The sequence below is a fragment of the Mus caroli genome, chromosome 4 (assembly GCF_900094665.2).
Source record: "Mus caroli chromosome 4, CAROLI_EIJ_v1.1, whole genome shotgun sequence".
In the NCBI taxonomy this organism is placed as follows: domain Eukaryota; kingdom Metazoa; phylum Chordata; class Mammalia; order Rodentia; family Muridae; genus Mus; species Mus caroli.
Window position 1 is genome coordinate 124,945,659 of NC_034573.1, and position 9,965 is coordinate 124,955,623.

Genomic DNA, 9,965 nt, shown 5'->3' on the forward strand with positions numbered 1-9,965 from the left:
TTGTCATCGCATTGATCTGAGGCAGGCAGACAGACAAACGTGCATTCCTGGGCAGCCTGAGTTACCTAGCCGACGGTCTCAAAAAAGTAAAAAAAAAAAAAAAAAAAAAAAAAAAAGAGCTGGAGATTGTTTATGGTGTGTGTTGTACAAGCAAGAGGTCCTGAGTTGAATCACCAGCACCTGAGAGGAAAAGCAAGCCTGGCCAAGCAAGATGGCCCACGCCTTAATCCCAGGACCCGGGAGGCAGAGGCAGGTGGATCTCTGAGTGTGATGCCAGCCTGGTCTACAGAGTGAGTTCCAGGACAGCCAGGGCTATACAGAGAAACCCTGTCTAGAAACAAACAACCAGAGCTGGAGAGATGGCTCAGCGGTTAAGAGCACTGCCTGTTCTTCCGCAGGTCCTGAGTTCAAATCCCAGCAACCACATGGTGGCTCACAACCATCTGTAATGGTATCTGATGCCCTCTTCTAGTGTCTGAAGGCATCTACAGTGTACCCATACAAAGAAAATAATCTTTTTTTTAAAAAAAGGAAATCTAAGATCAGGCCAATCTGGTCTACACAGACTCAGAAACAAACAAACAAACAGACCAGTGACCATGTTTGCCTGTAACCCCGGTGGTTTTAGGGGTGAAGGCATGCAAATCCCCAGGTTGTGACTGCCTAGTGGGAACAGGTGCTTTCAGGTCCCCGGGGAGTCCCTGTCTCCAGGCAACAAGACAGGAAGTATGGAGGAATATGACAGCTGTTCTCCGCTGGTCTCCCCACAGATGTCTGCACCCCACAAATTCACAGGTAAACGTTATCTAAACATTTTATACAGGGTCTCACAGTGTACCTCTACCTGGCCTAGAACTCACAGGGCACAGTCTGTCTCTGCCTCACTAATGCTGGGATTGAAAGCGTGTGTTATCCTGCCTAGCTAAATTTTTTAAAAAAAATTAAGTTGTACAGTTGTGGCCAATGTAGACACCCCAAAAATGTCCCTTGCTTTTCTATACCACTGACTCCCCTTTACCTTCATGGTTTCGTGTTAAAAGATCCTTCCTTCCAATCCCGTCCCAGCATTACTTAGACAAACCACTTCACAGTAGCTTGTCTATCTCCAGGAGAATGTGTCCATTGGAAGCAGTGTGGAAGCAAAATGGCGCCCTCCTTTCATCCCAGCACTGTGGACAGGTGGATCTCTGTGAGCTCCAGGCCCACCTGGTTCATATAGCAAGTTCCAGGACAGCCAGGACTCCCTAGTGAGACCCTGTCCCAATAAACCAACAGACAAAATATAAAAAACACAGAAAGCTCTGAATCAGACAGAACCAGATAGCAAGTTCCTGCCTCAAAACAACAAGCAAACAAGGGATGGGCTGGAGAGTTGCCTCGACAACCAGGAATATCTGCTGCTCCCGCAAAAGGCCTGAGTTCAATGCTCAGCACCCGCACAGTGGCTCACAGCTGCATATAGATAGCCCCAGTTCCAAGAAATCCTATGCCCTCTCACCTCCATAGGCACCAGGCATGTATGTGGTATGCATATATCTATGCAGACAAACACTAACACACATAAAATTAATAAGTTAAAATATATTTTAAATTTTTTTTTTTTTTTTTTTTTTTTTTTTTGGTTTTTTCGAGACAGGGTTTCTCTGTATAGCCCTGGCTGTCCTGGAACTCACTCTGTAGACCAGGCTGGCCTCGAACTCAGAAATCCGCCTGCCTCTGCCTCCCAAGTGCTGGGATTAAAGGCATGCGCCACCACGCCCGGCAAAAATTTTTTTAAATGAAGAAAGGGTACTCGGGAGGCAAAGACAGGTGGATCTCTGGATTCGAAGCCAGCCTGGTCTACAGAGAGAGTTTTGAAACAGGGATACACAGAGAAACCTTGTCTTAAAAAAAACAAAGAAAGAGAAGGAGGAGGAAGAGGGAGAAGGGGGAGGAAGGAGAAGGGGGAAGAAAGAGGAGGAGAAGGAAAAGAGGAAGGAGGAGGAGAAAAGAAGGAGGAAGAAGGAAGAGAGTGAGGTGGCTCAGTTGGTAGAGGGCTTGTCTTGTAGGCACCAAGCCAGGGGTTCAGTCCCCAGCACTGAAGAGAACCAAGCCTGGTCATGCAAACATGTAATCCCAACACCAGGCAGGTAGAAGCAGAAGGATCAGAAAGAAGTTCCGGGTCGGGCTGGAGAGACTGTGCAGCGGTTAAGAGCACTGGCTGCTCTTCCAGAGGTCCTGAGTTCAATTCCCAGCAACCACATGGTGGCTCACAACCATCTGTAATGGGATCCCATACCCTCTTCTGGTGTGTCTGAAGACAGTTCATATAAGTAAAATAATTTTTTTTAAAAAGGGAGCCGTTCCAGGTCATCCTGTGTACACATGGAATTACAGGGTGCCCCGGACCCTTGCTGTATGGGGAGGAGAAGGAGGATGGGGAGGGGAAAAAAGAAGGAAGAAAAAAAGGAAGGGATTTCCATTTGATTGCCATGAGCTAGGCACCAACTACCATGCCCACCTTGGCCCAAAACAAAACAAACAACAACCAAATTAAACACACACATACACACACACACATACACACACACACATACACACACACACACACACACACACACACCAGTTGAGGGGGACTGGGGTTCTGTATTTAAGAACATGTATCACTCTTCCAGGGGTCCCAAGCTTGATTCTCATATACTCACAGAGACACAAAGACACACATAAACACATGATTTAAAGTAAATTTTATTTGGTTTTTGTTTGTTTCTTTGTTTGTTTGTTATTTGTATACAGGGTGTCTTTGTGTAGCTCTGGCTGTAGACATGGTGCTGGCTTGGCCTCCCCAGCACTCTGCCTCATGAGCACTGAGATTAAAGGCATGCACTACCATACCCAGCTTCAAAGAAAATAAATCTTTAAAGAAAAGCAAGACAAAGCAACATCCAAAAACAAACAAGGACTGGAGAGATGGCTCAGAGGTTAAGAGCACTGACTGCTCTTCCAGAGGTCCTGAGTTCAATTCCCAGTAACCACATGGTGGCTCACAACCATCTGTACTGGAATCTGATGCCCTCTTCTTGTGTATCTGAAGACAGCTATAGTGTACTCATATACATAGAATAAATAAATAAATCTTGTTAAAAAAAAAAAACAAAAAACAAACAAAACAAACACCCAACTTCGATTGCACTCCTCTGACCTGGCCCACTGCTTGTCTTTCCTGTTCTGCAGTGAGCGCTGTGTGGCCTAAGGCAGGATCTTCCTCCTCACCTCGTTTAGTTCCGTTCCCTGTCACCCGGTAGAAGGGAGCAGAGAAAGCCCAGAACCCTGACCCCTGGCCTGCTTTTGGTTCTTTCTCTTGGCTTGTAGCCACCCTGCTCTGTTCTCCCTCCCCCCAACTTTACCCAAAACCTGTGGTTCCCCAGGGAACAGAAACCCTACTCCCCACCCGCCCCTCCAGCTCTGCCAGCCAGGACGCTGGCTTGTCTTGGGGAAGTTACAGGTTTGTGTGTGTGTGTGTCACTTGGAAGCTGTTCCAGCCAGGAAGGGAACCCAAGTTGACTTGAAGCCAGGCCCTTAATTGGATTGGGTTCCTAGGGAGGCCACCAGCCGGCTCTGCAGCTCTGGAGAAAGGAAGAGCTTCCCTTCACCCTCCTCCATCCACATCGCAGCCGAATCCCAGATGGCTACCACCCAATAAGGTCGGTGTTTCCTGTCCGGTGATCACGGCTCTCTCAGACCTCAGGAAGGCCTTCTGCTGACACACCAGCAAACACAGCCGAGTCCTGTGTAGTCTAACTGGATCTCTCTATTCACCCAGGCCACCGATTTTTACTGAGAGTCTACTATGTGCCAAACCCCAGACAGCATCTTGGCTCTTGAAAAGACTTCGACAGACAAATACCCAAATCAAAATGTCCAAGCCGGGAGGCAGCAATAAGAGCAGTGACAGAGAGCCCCAGCCAGGTGGCTCAGCCAGCAAAGGTGTTTTGGATGACCTGAGCTCTGGACGACCTGAATCCATATGGTGGAAGGTGAGAGACACGGGTATCGTGGCCTTCCTGTGTGAGACACTCGCTGAATGAGTGGGTTATGAAGAGTAAAGGGGAGGGGCTTAGAGTAAAGGGGAGGAGCTTAGAACCACTCGTTTAGCTGGAGGAAATAGTACATACATTTAAGCCCAGCATTGAAGAAGCAGAGGCAGGTGGATCTCTGTGAGTTGAGGCCAGCCTGATCTACACAGTGATTTCCATGATGCCTCTGCCTCAAAAGAAATCTTTTATTTAAAAAAAAAAATGTATGTGTATGGGTGTATTGCCTGTATCCATGTCTGAGCACCGCGTGTAAGCAGTACCCTCAGAGGCCAGAAGAGGGCGTCAGACCCACTGGGACTGCAGTTACAGAGGGTTGTGAGCCTCTGTGTGGGTGCTGGGAATTGAACCCTGTTGCTCTGGAAGAGCAGCCAGTGATCTTAGCCACTGAGTTGTCTCTCCAACCCCCAGAAGGCTATTTTGGAAAATCAGTGCCGTCCTTCTGCCACATAGGTCCCAGGCTCTCTACCCGAGCCATCGCCCTGGCTGGAGAAATGATTAGTTCAGAGGACCCAGCCAGAGGAACAGACGAATCCATCTAGGATTAATAGATGAATAGATCATCTTGGTGGTAAGTATGCTGTTAAAGTTTGAACTGGGTGTGAGGGTGTAAGCCTATAATCATTTTGGTTTTGTTTTGAGAGAGGGTTTCTCTGTGTAGTCCTGGTTGTCCTGAACTCACTTTGTAGCCCAGGTTAGCCTCGAACTTACAGAGATCCACCTGCCTCTGCCTTCCCAGCTTTGAGATTAAAGCTGTGTACCACCATACAGGGCCAGTAAGCCTGCAATCGTAACACTTAAGAAGCTGGAAACTCCAAGCTAGAGAGACGGCTCAGAGGTTAAGAGCACTGGGTGCTCTTCCAGAGGTCCCGGGTTTAAGTCTCGGTACATGTGTACCTCACAAGTGTCTGTACTCCAGTTCCAGGGGATCTGACATCTTCACACAGACATATATGCATGCAAAATACCAATGCACATAAGAGGTTATTTTAAAAATGGAGAGAACCCAAATTGTATGAAATCCTTAAAAATTTATAGAAATATTAAAAAAAGAAAAGAAAAAAAGCTCTGGAGACTCACAATTGTAAGGAGTTCAAGGCTAGCTTGGGCTATTTGGGAAGTCTGTCTGAAAACAAAAGTTGACTTTTTGATATTCATACATGTGTGTGCTGTGGTCTGGGCATGTATAACACACACACTGTATGTAATAAAAGTCTTTTAAATTCTATTGAAGGTTGCTGAAAATGGAGAGATGGTGACAGGATTGTCTGTCTGGATGATAGCATCCATCCTGTGCCACCTACTGATGACTGGTTGGTCCCTATCTCTACCTCAAGCTTATACTGGCTGCAACTTCCCACTCAAGGTTCATATCGTCAGCATCACCGTACCCTCACCACCACCATCATCACCATCATCAGACCCCGTACTGTTACTAGAGGATTTCGGAGCACTTGATATGTGCCTTGTCGCACTCATTGCAATGTGCTATCGGCTGTGAAACACTGTCCTGGAGGCCTGAAGAGGCCCTCGAGGGTCTTGAACTCCCAGCACCTGGCACTTACTCACAGGAAGCTAGTTTCTAAAGGCTGAGCCAGTTAAACTTTCAGAGTGGGAGTGTCTTGAAGAGGTTCTGCCCCTCCCTAAAGATATATAGAAAGTTAGCTGTTGCTAGGGGTGCTACCCGGGACACACTTGCAACACAGAGGGGTGGGGGTGGGGCTTGCTAGGGGAGACGCTCTTGAAGCCCAGACCCCAGGATTTACAGGCAGCCCACTGACTGAGAGAAGGAGCTCTGGAAGAGCCGCCCATCCCTGGGAGCCTCACAAGCCCCGCCCCCACCCCAGCCCCGGAGGATGTGTGGACAGACAGCTAACTAGGGAGAGTAAGAAACCTGCCTTCTGTGAGCAGAGCTCACAAGCTGCCACACACCCCTAAGTAACCCTAATTGAATCTGTTGGTAAACCAAGCCAGACTTGGGTGTGAATTGTTTCTTTGGTCTGTGGTTGGTAAGTAGACATGTGTTCATATGTCTAGGGAAAAAAAAAATCACACAAGACTGTCTGGGTCCGTTTCTCCAGCAAGGTTAAATGTCACAGTGCCCCCCTTAGGGAGGGAAGTGGAGGCTCAGTGGGAACCTATCACTTAGCAGAGTAAAGAGCTAGGAAGTGGAGAGGGTGGGATTCGAACTCAAGTCCACTCTGACTTCAGATGACTTGTTTTTTTTTCACAGTCCCCGCCCCCATCCACCCACAATCACCATCAACTCTCATGCAGGCAGCCACAGGGTGAGCCAGGAAAGAATCTCTCCCAGATGCCTGCCTTTTCCAGAAGTCCTTTCAGCTCAGAATACCGACCTGGCAAAGCTGGTGGCCCTGGCTCAAATGAAGTGACCATTTGCCATTCTGAAAGGTTCACGGACAGCCAGCGTTGCCCTGAGAGAACCATAGGGGCAATCAACTCCCCGGTTGCTCCTAAGCAACACCAGAGCCTAGCAGGCCAGCCTTTCCTCCTTAGAAAGTTTGGTTTGTCTGAAAACCTTTCTTTGGTGGCTCAGGGATCTTTGGCGATTCACGGTTCATTTATCGGCTTATTTATTTGGTCTTTCTGAAGCCTGCACAGTCAGTTCCTCACATCGCAGCTTGCAAGCAGTGGGAGGCATGAAGCCACTTGTAATTCTACGGCAAATGTGTCCTTTCCCATATGACTAGAGAGCCCTTCACTTCCCAACGAATAAAGGCGCGCTCCACTGGGAGCCCAGAGGCCAGCAAAGTCCCAGCAATGGGGGAACCAGAAGCACCCAGGCATCCCATGTCTTCCCAGCTGCATCCTATTCCCTTGACAGCCCCAGGCTCCCTTGCTGGCAGCTTGTGTGACATTTGGGAGTTGGGCTGGGCTGGTTGGTTTGCTTCCTGCGCAAAGTCGAGGCGTCTAAGCTCCTGGAGCCAAGCTTCCTCTTGTATGTCCTTATTTGGGGCCTGCCTGCAGCCCGTCTTCCCGCAGAACGCCCTGTACCGCTGCCTCTGCCCTACCCTGGTCCACAACACACCAGGAACAGCCCATGGCAGAAGGACAAGCCCCTTGTCTCAGCTGATCCCTCCCAGACACCGTCAAGGTCCTGACGAGTGAGCCCCGGGCTTATCTGTTGTTCCCATCTGCTTCTGGCCTCTTGGTTTGGGGGGTGTGGTTCTAGAAGGATTCCTTTCTTAGGATGAGCCAGCGCATGCCAGTCTGGCGGCAGGGTCCACCCCTGCAACCGAGAAAAAGGTGTCCAGCACAGAGCCCTGTATGCTGCTAACAGCAATGGCTTCCTACAGCAGGAGACTTAAAAGACAAGGCTGAGAGAAGCCATCTCAGGAAGCAGGGGGTAAGGACCACAAAGTCAAAGGGGATAGGAACTTGCTGATGAGACGTGACCCTGTAGGAACCAGCATATATAAGGGGATATTTGTGACCTGGAAGTATCCCTGCAGACTGTCCCTTCTCTACTTGGAAAGGGGGAAAACTGTACCTTTATGGAATGGGAAAACCTGCCAGAGCCATAGCAGGTGACAAACCCTAACATCAGGCACACAAACACCTGGCACTTCTGGAAATGACTGAGTCACATGGTGTCACTTTTATAACAATCTAGCCTAGAGGGAGGTCAGATCCCAGTGTGACCCGGAGGAGAATGAGACACACCCCACTGAAGGAATGGTCTGTAAAATAACTGGTTTGTTTTCTTCTAAACAACCAGAGTGACTGACGTAAACTAAAAGAGAGTTGCAGGGCATGGTGGTGTTCATCCAGGATCCCAGCACTCAGAAAGCCAAGGCAAAAAGGCCATGAGTTCAAGGTCAGCCTGGGATATATGGCCAGTCTGTCTCAAACACAAACCAACAAAGAAACAACCCCAACCAACAAGAGAAGTTGGGGGGAGGCGGGGGCTAAATCACAGTAAAGAGCCAGGTGTGGTGGCTCACACCTGTGATCCTGGCACTTGGGAGGCTGAAGCAGGAGGATTGCCACGTTCTTGAAGCTGCCTTGTACTGCGTAGTGAGTGGCTACAGCTCAGCTCCCTGGGACCGGTTCCCATCTTCAGGCTGAGGGGTGGAAGTCTTTCAGCAGTGGGGTGTTGGTTGTGTGGTCTTATCTCACAGGCCATTTGTCTGGGTCCCTATCTGCGGGGACAGGCTGGCTGTGTTGTTACGCAGTAAAATGTAAAGGACTTTGAATTGGCCATTTCTGGGCCATTTAGGGCCAGGCACCATGGGTAACAGGGAGTTGGGCTCTGAATGTTTATATGAGCTGTTCCAAGTCAGGGTCAGGCTCTGACTGTTAAAATGTGGGGATTTCTGTCTTATTTGAATTTTGAACTTTTTGTCTCTATAACCCTAACTCTAAAAATACAAGTACTGATTGGTAAGTTTCCCAATTCTAATATCTGAGTCCCAAAAGACCCTCTGACAAACACACACACAACACACACACACACACACACACACACACACACTGAAATTACCTTCTGGGGATGTAGCTGAGTTGGTAGAGTGTTTGCCTAGCACACATGAAGTCTTGGTTCATCCCCCAGTACCACATAAACCAGGTGTGGCGGCGCAATTACACCCTCAACAATTCTGAGGTAGAAGTAGGAACTTTGGGTGCGCAGCGGCAAGTTCAAGACCTGAAGGTGGAGCAAGGAGGAGCAGGAGATTCAAGGTCTGGGACATGCTTGGCCTGGGACATATGACATTCGCCTCAAAACAAACAAAAAGCAAGGCTGGGGAAGATCACGGGAGAGGGGAGAGAGGAAGGGCAGTGTGGTGGAACACTGTCTCTGGCTACGACACAGCTGCTGTACTCTCCATCTCGCAAGCAGCTGATTACCTGCGCCATACTGGGAGCATCATGGAGGAGAAACAGAAGCCCCGCCCCTCCCCAGGATCTCTAAGCAGTTCATGGTTGCTGGGGGAGGGTGACATTTTCTTCAGCGGTGCAGCCGAGGGTAAGGCTGCCTTGCTCCTATAAATGATCTCTTCCCCCAGGCACCGGTACACAACGCTGATGAAGTCCACTGAGAGAGAAAGAGAACAAGCCAGGCAGTGGTGGCTCACACCTTCAATCTCAGCCCTCGGGAGGCAGAGGCTGGCAGATCTCTGAGTTTGAGGTTAGCCTGGTCTATAGACAGAATTCCAGGATAGCCAGGACTACACAGAGAAACCCTGCCTCAAAAAAGAAAGAGGGCTGGAGAGATGGCTCAGAGGTTAAGAGCACTGACTGCTCTTCCAGAGGTCCTGAGTTCAATTCCCAGCAAACACATGGTGGCTCACAACCATCTATCTGTAATGGGATCTTCTGGTGTGTCTGAAGACAGTGATAGTGTGCTCATATACATAAAATTAATTAATTTAAAAAACTAAAAACAAAACAGTCTTGGCAAGACATGCTGGCGCATGTCTTTAGTCCCAGTCCTTAGGAGGCAAAGGCAGCTGGATCCCACAATGTGAGACTCTGTCTCAAAACAAAACAAAGACATTCTATGCATACATGCTTAGGTTAGTGTACATATAGTCACAGAGGATCTGCTTGCTTGCATGTGTGTTTGTGCGCTGGGAATGTATGTGTGAGGTGCATTTGTGTGTACCTGGATGAGGAGGTCAGAGGTCAACATCAGGTGTTTACTCAATACCCATATTTTTTATTTATTTAATTTCTTGTTTTTTGAGATGTCTGTTAGTAGTAGTAGTAATTATATAATCAATTATACATAATACATAATAACACACAAAATATTAATATTGATGTTAATAGTAACATCACTATTATTAACATCATTAATTTATTTTATTAAATTAAATAAATTAATTTATTTTATTAAATTAAATAAATTATTATTATTTTTTTTTTTTT

The 9,965-nt window shown here is 48.0% G+C and overlaps 1 long non-coding RNA gene across 2 annotated transcripts; it reads left to right on the top strand.

The window, feature by feature from the left end:
• The first annotated feature begins 3,299 nt into the window (after nt 1-3,299).
• On the top strand, nt 3,300-5,784 carry LOC110293628. Of its 2 annotated transcripts, XR_003836481.1 has the most exons (4): nt 3,300-3,683; nt 3,803-4,016; nt 4,527-4,644; nt 5,308-5,784. It is a non-coding gene; the product is annotated as an uncharacterized LOC110293628 (long non-coding RNA). The 2 variants fall into 2 exon arrangements; XR_002377827.2 differs by lacking the exon at nt 4,527-4,644.
• Nucleotides 5,785-9,965: the final 4,181 nt, after the last annotated feature.